We start from the raw sequence: 14,329 nt of genomic DNA, 5'->3' as shown, positions 1-14,329 counted from the left end.
AGGAAATAACATGGTAGTAGTAAAGAGATATTACTCTGTCACTGATAAGCAGGGTAATTAGAAGGCTATTGCATTAATCTGAGTATGAGGGCATAAAAACATGATGAAAGGTAATAGAAGTAATAGAGAAGAAAAGAGGAGACACATTCTACATATACATGTTTATTTGATTTTGTTTTCTGATCTCAAAGTAATACTTTGATTTTAAACAAGGGTTCCAAGACTATTCGATTGGGGAAAAAATAATCTTTTTAGCAAATTGAGCTGGAACAACTGGATATCCACATTCAAAGGAATTAAGTTGGATCCCGACCTCACACCATATACAAAAATTAATTCAAAATGGATCAAAGATAGGGATCATTATATTTAATAAGAGCTAAAACTATAAAGCCTTTTGAAAAAAACTTAGCGTCAAATCTTCATGACTTTAGATTTGGCAGTTGTTTCTTAATTATGACATCAAAAGCACAAGCAATAAAAGAAAAAAAATAGACAATTAGACTTCATAAAAATTAAAACCTTTTGTGCATCAAAGAACATTATCAACAAGTGAAAAGACAGCCCACAGAATGGGAGAAAATATTTGTAAATCATATATCTGATAAGGATTAGTATCCAGAATATATAAAGAACTCTTATAACTCAACAATAAAAAGACAACTCAATTTAAAAATGGACAAAGGAGGGGCTTCCCTGGTGGCGCAGTGGTTGGGAGTCTGCCTGCGAATGCAGGGGATGTGGGTTCGGGCCCTGGTCCGGGAGGATCCCACATGCTGCGAGGCGGCTGGGCCTGTGAGCCATGGCTGCTGGGCCTGTGTGTCCAGAGCCTGTGCTCCACAGTGGGAGAGGCCACAACAGTGAGAGGCCTGCGTACCGCAACAACAACAACAACAAAAAATGGACAAAGGAGACTTCCCCAGTGGTCCAGTGGTAAAGAATCGGCCTTACAATGCAGGGGACGCAGGTTCAATCCCTGCTCAAGGAACTAAGATCCCACATGCCATGGGGCAACTAAGCCCACGTGCCACAACTACTGAGCTCGCGTGCCTCAACAAGAGAGACCGTGTGCCACAAAACTACAGAGTCCATGCACTCTGGAGCTGGAGCCCTTGCACCACAACTGGAGAGAGGAAACCTGCATTCCCACAACTAGAGAGAAGCCCATGCGCCTCAACAAAGAGCCCGCACACCACAATGAAAAAGATCCTGCATGCCTCAATGAAGATCCCGCATGCCACAACTAAGGCCCGACGCAGGCAAAAAAATTATAATAATTTTTAAAAATGGACAAAGAATTTGAATATACATTTCTCCAAAGGATATACACAAATGGCCAACAAGAACATGACAAGATGCTCAACATCATTAGTCTTTAGGGAAATGCAAATCAAAACCAAAATGAGATACCACTTCTTACCCACTAGGATGGTCATTTTAAAAAACAACAAAAACAACAGAAAATAACAAGTGTTGACAAGGATGTGGAGAAATTCGAACTCTGTACGTTGCTGATGGGAATGTAAAAGGGTGCAGCCCACTGTGGAAAACAGTTTGACAGTTCCTCAAGAAGTTAAATATAGAATTGTCACATGATCTGGTAATTCTACTCCTGGGTATACAGATGACCCTTGAACAACACGGGTTTAAATTGCCAGGAATCACTTACACATGGATTTTTTTCAAAAAATATGTATTACAGTACTACAGGGTCTGAGATTGGTTGAATCTGAGGGTGCGTAACCAAGGATACGGAGGGACTGTAAAGTTATATGTGGATTTTTGACTGCCTGGAGGGTTAGCACCCCTAACCCCTGTGTTATTCAAGGGTCAATTGTATATTTGAAAGAATTAAAAACTGATGTTCAAACAAAAACTTGCACACAAATGTTCAGAGCAGCCAAAAAGTAGAAACAACCCAAATACCCACAGATGACTGGATAAACAAAATGTGGTATATCTATAGAAAGGAATATTATTCAGTCATATAAAGGAATGAAGTACTAATACAGGTTACAACATAGATAAAGCTTAAGAACATTACGCTAAGTGAAAGAAGCCAAGCACAAAGGACCAAATGTTGTAGGTTTCTCTTTATATGAAATATCCAGAATAGGCAAATCTAGATACTGAGGCAAATCAGTCTCTATGGCCCAATAGAGATAGAAAGCAGATTAGTGGTTGTCAGGGGCTAGGGGAAGGAGAAGCTAGGAAATTACTGCTAAAGGGGTATGAGATTTTTGTTTGGGATAATGAAAAAGTTTTGAAACTAGTTGGTCGTGATGTTTGCACAACATTGTAAATGTACTTGATGCCATCAAACTGTACACTTTATATGGTTAAAATTGTAAATTGAATGTTATATGCATTTTACCACAATAAAAAATTTATGCCTGGGCTTCCCTGGTGGCGCAGTGGTTGGGGGTCCGCCTGCCGATGCGGGGGACACGGGATCGTGCCCCGGTCCAGGAGGATCCCACATGCCGCAGAGCAGCTGGGCCCATGGGCCATGGCCGCTGAGCCTGCGCGTCCACAACGGGAGGGTCCACAACAGTGAGGGGCCCACATAGCACACACACACAAAAAATTTATGCCTTACCCTTTGGCCCAGAAATTTCAACTTTAGGAATCTACCCAGAGGAAATAATGGGATGGATGTGAAGATATAGTCAAAAGAATGCTCATTGATGGGTTATTTAGAATGTTAAAAAAAATTGGGACAGTCCAGAAGTAGAGTTGGCTTAGTAAATTATAATATCTCCTATATGGAATATTATGCAGTTATAAAAATCATATTGGAGAATACTTTATGGACATGGAGAAATATTCTGGATAATATGTCAAACAAACAAAAACAGATCACAGAGCAGATATGATCATATTTTTAATAAGAAAAACACTGCAAAAGGACCAGAAGGATATTAACCAAGAGGTTAACAATGGTTATCTTTGGATGTTGAAGTTATAGGTGAATTTTGATAGTGTTCCTTTAAATTTTTATATATTTTCTAAGTTTTCTACTCTGAAAATGAATAATTTTTATAACTTGGAAAGAATAAATAGGGACTTCCCTGGTGGTCCAGTGGTTAAGACTCCATGCTCCCACTGGAGGGGACCCGGGTTCAATCCCTGATCAGGGAACTAAGATTCCACATACCGAAACTGAGCCCTTACACTGCAACTACTGAGCCCTCGTGCTCTAGAGCCTGAGTGCTGCAATTAGAGAAGTCTGCGCACTGCAGTGGAGAGCCCGCACACTGCAACAAAGACCGAGCACAACCAAAATAAATAAATAATTTTTTTTAAAAAAGAGGAAAGAATAAACAATGAGTGTTATTTGCAGCAAGAAAACTGTACCAGGGTCCTTATAAAAATCTAGAAAAATAATTTTAAAGGAGAAAATAAAAATCATCTAGTATCCCACTACTTAATGATAAATTCTGTAATTGTTTGACATGTTTTCTTTTGCATGTGTTAGTGCTTACTTTTACACTCACTTTGTGTGTGTGTATGTAATATATTTGAATTAATAAATCCACATAGAGTATATGAATTACTTCAGTTACTACATTATCAATCACTATAAATTAATGTTTAATATAAAAGAACTACATGACCATTGTAAAAATTTAAATGGTTATAGAAGTATTTTATAAAAATCTACTGTTCCCAAAGAAGCAAGAAGAACTACAGTCCTGCAGCCTGTGGAATGAAAACCACATTCTCAAAAAGATAGACAAAATGAAAAGGCAGAGGACTATGTACCAAATGAAGAAACAAGATAAAGCCCCAGAAAAACAACTAAATGAAGTGGAGATAGACAACCTTCCAGAAAAAGAATTCAGAATAATGATAGTGAAGATGATCCAGGACCTCAGAAAAAGAATGGAGGCAAAGATCCAGAAGATGCAAGAAATGTTTAACAAAGACCTAGAAGAATTAAAGAACAAACAAACAGAGATGAACAATACAATAACTGAAATGAAAAATACACTAGAAGAAATCAATAACAGAATAACTGAGGCAGAAGAATGGATAAGTGACCTGGAAGACAAAATGGTGGAATTCACCATTCCCATGCAGGGAAGTCCTGCATATGACATTTTAAAGGCAGAAATGATAAGGCTTGTTGACAGGTTGGTCAGAAGGTTGATTTTATCAGTTCAACCAGGAGCTGAATTAGGCATCAATTAAACCAAATTTATAAAACTCTGAATTAGGGGCTTCCCTGGTGGTGCAGTGGTTAAGAATCCACCCGCCAATGCAGGGAACATGGGTTCAAGCCCTGGTCTGGGAAGATCCCACATGCCTGCCGTGGAGCAACTTAGCCCATGAGCCACGACTACTGAGCCCGCGCTCTAGAGCCCATGAGCCACAACTACTGAAGCCCCCGTGCCTAGAGCCCGTGCTCTACAACAAGAGAAGCCTGTGCACTGCAATGAAGAGTAGCCCCCGCTCATCGCAACTAGAGAAAGCCCGCACACAGCAACAAAGACCCAATGCAGCCAAAAATAAATAAATAAATAAATATTTAAAAACACAAAAAAATAAACAAACAAAAACTCTGAATTATAAACCAGGATGTCACTTCGGTAGTTATAGTAAGAGGTGTACCTGTTTGAAAATAGAAATCCATTCTCTAGAGCACCCCTTTTCTTGGTTACAAATCATCTGATAACCAGAAAGTTGCTTCAAGAACTGGGTATTATAAGATAAGGAGGTTAAATGCACTAAGGGGATTTTTCTCAAGCTGTGAAGGTTTGAGACATCCTTATTTACTGAACTATCTACCTGTCACACAGATTATAAGGATCCCACACTCTGGCTAGGTACTTTTTCTCTTAGTGCTGGAAGCATGTTGACATATTCTTACTTAACAGTTCTACTTTAAAAAAAAACAACTCTATAATGAACTTGCCCTTGTTATTTATCATATCAGTTTTCATCATTTTGGGTTCCCTCTCATTTTGAGACCAGTAGTCCACTGTTCACTTTGTTTCTTTAGATGAAATTCTGTGCAGTGTTCATACCAGACTACTCTTTTCCTTCCCTTAGTTCTTTTAGCTCCCAAAGGGCTGAAGGAGGATGAGAAGCATCACTCCTTCTTCCTTTTCTCCTTTTTAGTTGGTTCTTCATGCATTTCATCTCAAATGAAGAAATCAATTAACTGGAACCATCAGGCTTCCCACCCTTTAAGTGGTGACCAGGGGGAGGAAAAGAGGGCAGTTTCAGCTTTTAGTGGCCCTTGGCTCAAATTTCTACAAGAATGGTAGAGGAAGGGGGTAGCCATTTCAGTCACGAATGATTACGTTCTTCTAGGCTAAACCTATGAACGCCAATTCTGTGGTGGTAAATGCCACCAAATTGGATTGCTTTTAAAACTACACATAACCATGGCAAATATAATTTCAGCCCTTTTCTTACACTGCGGTATCCTTTTACTTGCACCATACTTTGACAGAGAAAGAATGGAACAAGCTTCATTTTGATTCATGAATGTTGTTTTTATTCTAAATGCCCCATGTGAGGAGAATGCAAATGGATACAAGATATATGCAAATTCACTTGCATACCCAGAGAAGGCAAATGAGGCTTAGTTCTTAGATTCCTTGATCAGGCTCCCTGGGTGAGAAGGCTAAGGAAAGAGGTGTCTGTAAGTGAATTACAGAGAATGTCATGTTTGAGAAGGGAGAAGAGAGACGTTGGCTGCCATACAGCTCCCAGCATTCCAGAACCTGCATATAAAAGTGAGTGCAGCTGCCAAAGCAAGAGAAGGAGCTCAATGAAAGAACAGCCTTCATTGGCATGAGGGCGCCCAGGGCACAGAATGCACACAGCAGGATAAAATGGAATCTCCAACTTTTCTGCTTTAGGTCTTGACCCCAAATCCCTGCGTAAGTCTTTAAACCACTGACTATCTCTTTCTGCCTTCTCCCTCTCTCTTTTACAACCCAGGTCAGGACTAATGTGCAGTGAGTAAGGCAAAACATTTAAGGGGAGCCCCAGAAATCAGCAATCAAGATAAATAATGTTTTAGTGTAGTATTTTTTTAATTCAAAATTAGAGCAAAAAAATCTATGTTGAACAAAAACCAAATCTGAAATGAAGACAGAATGCTATTGTGCACTTTTATGACCCTGCCTCAATTGCCCTGAGCCTGACCTTGTTTCCAATAAACTTTATTTGCAAAGCAGGTGTCTGGGGTAGTTTGCCAATTTGATTTTTTAAACTATTGCATTAAAATATTATTTATCTTGATGATTGAGTTTTTGGTACCTCTTAAATTTGGTGCCCAAGGGGAGTGTGTCACTCACCCTACCCTAGTTCTAGTCCTTTTTCAATCCCTCCTTTTTTTCTTTTTTAACCTTATGACAGTTCTGTTAGTTAATAAGCTCCCTCCTGGACTTGGCTCAATATAATGAGACCTGGGAATATGCAGGATGTACTGGATTTTGCAGAGAGCTTTTTCTCTTTCCACCTTCCTTCTTTGCCTTCTTTCTCTGAAATCAGTTCCCTGGCAGAGCATTCTTAATTGTCCTTTCCTGTCCTCCTATTTGCTTGACTTTTCTTTTTCTAAGCAGCATCTCCTAAATTTGTTGATCCCGGTTACCCAAGTTCTGTCATCTGTCATCTCAAAAAGCCCCTCGGGCTTCCCTGGTGGCGCAGTGGTTAAGAATCTGCCTGCCAGTGCAGGGGACACAGGTTCGAAACCTGGTCCAGGAAGATCCCACATGTCTGTCGTGGAGCAACTAAGCCCGTGAGCCATAACTACTGAGCCTGCGCTCTAGAGCCCGTGAGCCACAACTACTCAACCCGGGAGCCACAACTACTGAAGCCCATGCGCCTAGAGCCCGTGCTCCACAACAAGAGAAGCCACTGCAATGAGAAGCCCGCGCACCGCAAGGAAGAGTAGCCCCCGCTCACCGCAACTAGAGAAAGCCCGCGCACAGCAACAAAGACCCAACGCAGCCAAAAATAAACAAATAAACTACATTATTGGTGTGAACAGTTTTAAAAAAAAGTCCCTCAATTCTTTTTCTTTTTTTTAATATCATCTTTAATTTCTTTCATCAATGTCTTATAGTTTTCTGCATACAGGTTTTTGTCTCCCTAGGTAGATTTATTCCTAGGTATTTTATTCTTTTCGTTGCAATGGTAAATGGGAGTGCTTCTTTAATTTCTCTTTCAGATTTTTCATCATTAGTGTATAGGAATGCAAGAGATTTCTGTGCATTAATTTTGTATCCTACAACTTTACCAGAGTCATTGATTAGCTCTAGTAGTTTTCTGGTGGCATCTTTAGGACTCTCTATGTATAGTATCATGTCATCTGCAAACAGTGACAGTTTTACTTCTTCTTCTGCAATTTGTATTCCTTTTATTTCTTTTTCTTTTCTGATTGCTGTGGCTAGGACTTCCTTGTACTGATTTTAGACAACTAGGAGGGAAGAGAAATTTGCTCTGCTTGTGATAGAGGCTCTTATGCCTGAATCATGTCCGTGCACAGGGTAGGCTAGGATGGTTTGCTTAGGAGAATGGACAGTGTGTATATGCCATGACAGACACGTGTCAGACTAATCCCTGAGGTACTTATTCCTGTGCTGTGTTTATAAAAGAAAAATTATTATTTTTCTTTGGTGCCCTCACATTTATGTTCCATTCTAGGTTCGTATGACAATGGAGTAACATCATAAGTATTTTAAAATTATGTACGTTCAAATATACACAACAAGAGAGGGAGGAAAGGAGAGAAAGAGGAAAGGAGAGAAAGAGAGAAGGAGAGAGAATTCAAATTTTGATGGTACAGCTCAGCCATTACCCAAAATTTGGATATATCCCAGGGTGAGCATGAGAAGGGGGATGTGAATCTGTTGTTTCCTTACAAAGCTATGTCTATGGAACAGTAGTTTATGAGCAATTTAAAGGAATTTTAGAGTAATTAGTCTATGTTCAGTTTTTTTCCTTACATGTTGATTTGCGAACCAACTGCCCATTAGAGGCTATTCTACTAGATAGCAACGAATGATTGTTACTATTGTGTTTTGTAAGAGTGTTTTCCAATTGTTTAATGCACTTGAATTCTCTTCACCCAACTAAATTTACTGTCTTTGAAAGAAAATGTAAGGTCATCGCTATCACACAATGTTGCACTTAAACTTTTCTCCTCAGGGTCTGCAGCAGGTGTAGGTCAAGACTGTGGGCTCCATATGTTGACTTCCCAGGTTCAGATTTTATCTCTGCCCCTTATTAGCTGAGTGACTTTGAATAAGTTACTGAGTCTCAGTTTTTTTCTCATCTGTAAGGTGAAGATAATGCTACTACTGGCCTCATAGGGTTATTGGAAGGATAAAATGAAATAATGCATGTAATGTGTTTTGCCCAGCACCTGGTGTTTAGTAGGCATTCAGTAAATCTTGGCTGTGATTGTAACAGGTCAGGGTTGCATGGCTGCATGGTTGCAAGTCTGCAATTTGAGGAGTTGCCACTAAAAATAGTGACTTCTCACTATGGTGGTAAGATTCAGTCAGGCTTCCTTCTGACAGACATCTGGTCAGCATGTTACTCCCGTTAGTTATGAATCTTTTCCATAATAATACATTTAGTAAGTGTACAGATCTGAACAATTACAAAGTTCTAAGGACCACAAAGAAAATGTGATACACTTAGAGAAAAATGGTACGAAATAGACTTAAGTAAAGTTTGGGTCCCTTTTTAGTTTCACTAACAGTTATCAACTACTTTTTAGCTCCTTGTCCTATTTCCAGGTGTTAATGGAAGATAATCTTCCTCCTATTATTAACAAACTTGCTTTGCATGTTTAAAACACCAGCTTTGGCACTGGTGCTCGAAGGTCTTAGCAGCTTGGTGAAAAGATCGTAAGAACAGTTTTCTCCTATTTTCAGTTTTCTCATTCTCTTGCCTCGTGGGTTCTCAGTCCTCATTCTAGGATTTCTTAGGGGGGAAAAAAATCTCATCACCCTTCCAATTATTTTATTTCTCTTCTCTGGGCAAAAAACTTACAGGGAAAGTTAAAAAAAGAATTGTGACCATATTGTGCACATACCCTTTTCTAATCAGGAGTTTCCTTGGTAGTTGGCTTTGCAGCCTTTAGCTGAGAAATCCCCCAGCTCCTATGACTCCTTTCTAATCATTGCTTAATATCATTAAAATTGGTTTCTCTAGAGCAGAGGCTGGCAAACTATGGCCCACGGGCTTGCTGCTTGTGTTTGTAAATAAAGCTTTATTGGAACACAGCCATGCCCATTTGTGTGTGGCTGCTCTCCTGCTGCGACAGCAGAGTTGGGTAGTTGCCACAGAGACCATATGGTCCAAAAGCCTAAAATATTGACTGTCTGGCCCTTCTAGAGAAAGTTTACCACTGCTCTAGAGCATCTATAGCTTTCAGTTTTGTATTAGTTATCTATTGCTGAATAACAAATTACCCCAAAACTTAGCAGCTTAAGGCAAGACATATTGTTTCCCAGTTTCTCTGGGTCAAGAATTCAGGAGTGGTTTAAATGAGTGGTTCTGATTCAGAGTTTCTTATGAAGCTGAAGTCAAGACATCAGCCAGGACTCCAGCTATCTGAAGCCTTACCTGGAGCTGAAGCCTCCACTTCCAAGATGGTTCCCTCACATGGCTGTTAGTAGAAGGCCTGGTTCCTTGCAAGCTGTTGGCAGGAGGTCTCCGTTCCTTGCCACATGGACCTCTCCACAGGGCTACTTAAGTGTCCTCACAACATAGCAATCGGCTTTCCTCCAGCAAGTGATCTGAGGGCAAGGAGAAGTCTGTAACATCTTTTATGATCTAGTGTCAGAAGTCACACACTCTTATTTGCACATTACTCTATTTTATTTTACTTTGGGGCCGCACTGTGCAGCATGTGGGATCCTTGTTCCCCGACCAGGGATCGAACCTGTGCCCCCTGCAGTGGAAGCGTGGACTCTTAACCACTGGACCGCCAGGGAAGTCCCTGAACATTACTCTATTTATTAGAAGGAAGTTACTGAGTTCAGTCCACACTCACAGAGAGGAGAATTAAGCTTCATCTTTTATTTTTAATTATTTATTTTTTGCAGCTTTGAGGTATTTTATGATAAAAGCTGGTACTCATATACATCAATGAAAAAGAACTTAAAATTCATCATACATATACTTCATTTTCTAGCTTGAACTTCTAGTAAATCTTTAGCGTCATTGATTTTTGACTGTTATCTAAGGAGATCCTGCCTTGTCTGGGTGATTTAAATGCATAATACGTCAATGAGCATCTCTTTCCTTTATTGGCTGTAGGGCTTACTCCTAGTAGGAATGCTGCTTCCCATTTTGTCATTTTGGGTTCACACTCACCTCTGTAACAGCCACTGGTGAGGGCAGATTTTGATAGACTGTGAAACATGTTTTACTTGAGGCTCCATATGCTTCATGGCTTGCAAAACAGCCTGCACATCCTGCAGCAGCAGTGGTCAGTCTAACGACTACCAGTGTATTGGCCGTAGTTCTGGCTCAGCTCCTCTGCCTCCAGGGAGAGCACAGTTGATTCCAGCCCAGAAGCCACAGGCACCGACTTCATTCCTCCATCAATAAGCAACGCGGCTGCCACCAGCAAGCACAAACCGCCCAGACACGGGGGCCCCAGCACTTCAGCTTCATCTTTTAAAGGAAAGAGTATCAAAGAATTTATGGACATATTTTAAAACCACCATCCTTAACTCCAATGTTTTTTGGTTTTTTTTTTTTGCGGTACGCGGGGCTCTCACTGTTGTGGCCTCTCCCGTTGCGGAGCACAGGCTCTGGATGCGCAGGCTCAGCGGCCATGGCTCACGGGCCCAGCCACCCTGTGGCATGTGGGATCTTCCCAGACCGGGGCACGAACCCGTGTCCCCTGTATCGGCAGGCGGACTCTCAACCACTGCGCCACCAGGGAAGCCCCTCCAATGCTTTTTTTAAAAAATAATTTTTTTTTTATTCTTAAAAACAAATTTTTTTGTTTTTGGCTGCGTTGGGTTTTTGTTGCTGCACGCGGGCTTTCTCTAGTTGCGGCAAGCGGGGGCTACTCTTTGTTGTGGTGCACGGGCTCTTTGCGGTGGCTTTTCTTGTTGCGGAGCACAGGCTCTAGGCGCGTGGGCTTCAGTGGATGTGGCATGTGGGCTCAGTAGTTGCGGCACGTGGGCTCTAGAGCGCAGGCTCAGTAGTTGTGGCGCACAGGCTTAGTTGCTCCGTGGCATGTGGAATCTTCCTGGACCAGGGCTCAAACCTGTGTCCCCTGCATTGGCAGGAGGATTTTTAACCACTGCACCACCAGGGAAGTGCCCAAACCATTTTTAAAGGTTTTTTTTTTTTTTTTTAAAGGCCTACAAGAGGAGTTAAACTTTTTCCATAAAGGACCAGTTAGTAAATATTTTTGGCTTTGTGGGCCATATGATCTCTGTTGCAAGTACTCAACTCTGTATCAGGAAAGTAGAATAGACAATAGGTAAATGAATGGGCATGGCTGTGTTCCAATTAAATTTTATTTACAAAAAATAGACAAGGAGTTGGATTTGGCCCATGGGCTGTAGTTTGCCATCCTCTAGTCCAGAAGATTCTTCTTCAGGAACACAAACCAGGGACTTCCCTGGTGGTCCAGTGGCTAAGACTCCGTGCTCCCAATGCAGGGGACCCGGTTTTGATCTCTGGTCAGGGACTAGATCCCACATGCCTCAACTAAGAGGTCTCATGCTGCAACTAAAGATCTCACACAAGGCAACGAAGATCCCGCTGCCGCAGCTAAGACCCAGCACAGCCTAAATAAATAAATAAATAAACATTGAAAAGAACGCAAACCAAAAGGTTTACTCACATAGAAGACATATAATTTAAGCCAGGGATCTGTGCATCTTTGACCCTTCTCAACCAAGTCAGAAGCTCCTCCAGGATAAGAACCATGGCTTATAGTTCTTTTGATTCTCCTTCAGCACTTAATAAGGTTCTGAGCATGTAGTTGCTATTTAATTAATAATTGTTTATTATTTAATGGGTTCATAGTATTCTGTTGTATGACTATTCTATAATACTTAAGCAATTGTTTCTAGTCTTTGTTGGTACAAATAAGTTGCAATAAATATGGCTCTACATACATATTTGTACACACGTATGAGTGTATTCTAGGAGAGATTCCTAGAAGTATAATTATTGAGTCAAATATCATGTGTACTCTTGGGACTTCCCAGGCAGTCCAGTGGTTAAGACTCTGCACTTCCACTGCAGGAGGCACGGCCAAAAAAAAAAAAAAAAAAAAAAAAATATCATGTGTACTCTTAATCTGATGAAAAGAATTTCAAATTAATGTTAATGTGTAATTTATTTCATATAATAAATGTACACTATTTCAGGACAAAATATACAAGGTGCCTTGAACTTTATTTATAGACTTGTATTTCCTGTGTGATCTTCATAGAACACTGTAAGCCCTTTATATGCAAAGTAGTACAATTGAATGCTGATGACCAATGTATCTATTGTCAAGGTGGTGTATGTAGGTCACAGAGCAGGCAGAAATGAAATAAGTCTCTTGTTACCATGTTTTCAGAAACTTCTTGAGATGCCTCATAGAACTTTTAGATTTCCCAGACCATAATACAGAAATCACCACTAGCACTGCCCTTGCCACATCAAAAGCTCCTATCCTGAGAGTTCTTGTTAAAACACAAATATGTTCAGGAGGCAGTATATCCCCTTATCTCACTATTATGTCAGTGTACACTATGGAAAGTATGAAAGGATTGGCCTGGCATCAGTGGACCAAGAAAGGGTGACATTTTAAAAAGTCATTTTTGGGACTTCCCTGGTAGTCCAGTGGTTAAGAATCCGCCTTCTAATGCAGGGGACGTGGGTTCAATCCCTGGTCGGGGAACTAGGATCCCATATGCCGTGGGGCTACCGAGCCCGCATGCCACAACTAGAGAAGCCCGTGTGCCACAACAAAGATCCCCGTGTGCCACAACTAAGACCCAAAGCAGCCAAGTAAATAAATAAATGAATAAAAAGTTATTCTCGATTAAAAGAATTTGCTGGAGAGGGGAGGAAAGGACCAAATTGTATTGAGTACTTATTAAGTATCAGATTCTTTACTCATGTTTCCGGTTAAAGTAGATATTATTTATCTTTCTTTCACAGATGAGGAAACATGCTCAGAGGATTTATTGACTTTATTTACGTGTCAGTCAAGTTTGATTTGAATTGGGGTCTAACTCCTAAGCTGTTTCTACTATATAATGCTGCCTCCCAATATGCTCAGAATGTACTGATATTCTCATGCTAGAGACGTACAAGACCTCAGAGCACTGATTTCCCTAGCCTGGCCTTATGACACTAATTAACTTCAGGAAAATTTCAGCCTTTGCTCTGTCCAAGAACAAAGCAGGAGCTGTCCATCTGAAAGCAGACTTTTCAGCAGGTAAAGGGAAGCTGGCAGAAGAGATAGGGTAACCAGAAGTAATTACCTTGACCTAGAGTTGAGAGAAATGGAATGATTTAATTTAGTCATATTGTCTGGTCATTATGCTAATTAGAGGAAATTAAAAAGAAAGGGAAGGCAAATGGAAAGGAAAACAGTGGTGGTTAGGGGAATACCTGAGAGAAATAAACTGCTATTTATGGTCCCAATGAGGCAAAATCAAAACTGAAACTTCTTTGCTCTGCCTCTTTATGATTTTACTTTTAGGGGGAAAATCTATTTCACTGTATTTCAGTTTCTCTACCTAATAAATATTAGAAACAAACTTTGCTATTTTAATAACTACTTCTGTCCCTGTGCTTGGAGATTGTTCCTGGATTGTATTTCTTCCAAATATATAATATATATGAACATATATATTATAATGAAAAAGCTAGAGTAAAATTTCACTCATTTGGACTCTAGTAATTCAGAATTTAAAAAATCAGTTGTGGGTTGTGCTGAAATTTATGCTATTGGGGGTATAGATTTTTAAAAAATGACAACGAAGTCATTGAAAAAACAAATGGTGATATTCAAGTCATTTAAGGGAATGAATAACCTGTAAATAATTTAACACCTATTTCATATTTATTGCGTCTGTCTGAATTCAGACCAAAAAAATGTTGAATTTATTCAGTAAAGAAACTCTTGTTTACATGGCATTCAACAACTGAATTAATCCCTAAGGGGCTATTATACACCTTAGATCTGCATTTTGGGAACGCTGAAAGTAAGAGGTTAAAAAATAATTTTTGGAAGGAAGGGTTATGCTAAAAGGAAGTAGAGAATTAGGGTCTAGAAACTATTATTGGAATCGACACGTAAGAGGTTTTTTGGTGACATCCAGAG

At 40.1% G+C, this 14,329-nt stretch overlaps 1 pseudogene; it reads right to left on the bottom strand.

Annotated features, from left to right (window-relative positions):
• Positions 1-10,157: 10,157 nt before the first annotated feature.
• LOC136121472 (mitochondrial import inner membrane translocase subunit TIM14 pseudogene) lies at positions 10,158-10,488 on the bottom strand (annotated as a pseudogene).
• Between the last annotated feature and the right edge of the window lie 3,841 nt (positions 10,489-14,329).

This window comes from Phocoena phocoena, chromosome 3 (assembly GCF_963924675.1).
Source record: "Phocoena phocoena chromosome 3, mPhoPho1.1, whole genome shotgun sequence".
In the NCBI taxonomy this organism is placed as follows: Eukaryota; Metazoa; Chordata; class Mammalia; order Artiodactyla; family Phocoenidae; genus Phocoena; species Phocoena phocoena.
The sequence above is the reverse complement of the archived record's forward strand: the minus strand, read 5'-3'. Positions and strand labels throughout refer to the sequence as shown.